This window comes from Eimeria tenella, genomic scaffold, assembly GCF_000499545.2.
Source record: "Eimeria tenella Houghton genomic scaffold, Eth_scaff2529, whole genome shotgun sequence".
Classification (NCBI taxonomy): Eukaryota; Apicomplexa; class Conoidasida; order Eucoccidiorida; family Eimeriidae; genus Eimeria; species Eimeria tenella.
Genome location: NW_013542396.1, coordinates 1 through 565, shown reverse-complemented (window position 1 = coordinate 565; position 565 = coordinate 1).

Below are 565 nucleotides of genomic sequence, written 5' to 3'. Positions count from 1 at the left end.
CCCCGGGGCCCCCCGACTGCTCGGCGCTGCTGCAGCCGCTGCTGCTGAAAGTTGGGGGCTTTGGCGAGCGGCCTGTACGGCGGGACAGCAGCAGCAGAAGTAACAGCAGCAGCAACCCTCTGAGCCCCACAGCCGCAGCAGCAGCAGCAGCAGACTCAGGGCTGCCGGGGGGCCCCCGGCTGCCCCCTGCGGGGCCCCGAGGGCTCCCCCGAAGCCGCCTGAGCCCCTACGGGGTTTCCCCCCACTTAGGCTCTCTCTACGCGGGCTGGGGGGGCCCCCCGGGAGGCCGGGGCAGAGCCTCCGTGGGAGCCCCCTGGGGGCCCCTGGGGGGGTCCCTGGGGGGCCCCCTGGGGGGCCCCCTCGGAGGGCCCCTGGGGGCGCCTCTGGGGGCCCCCCAGACCCAAGAGTACCCTGAGGCCCAGCCCCCAGGGGGCTACACAGACACAGACAACGCCGCTAGTTTAGTGCAGAGTGCAGATGGTCGAGTGGTAGCGTACTGGTCCCTCCCCGCCGAGACAATAGCTGTGTGGGCCCTAGGGTCCAAGAGGGGGCCCCCGGGGGCCCC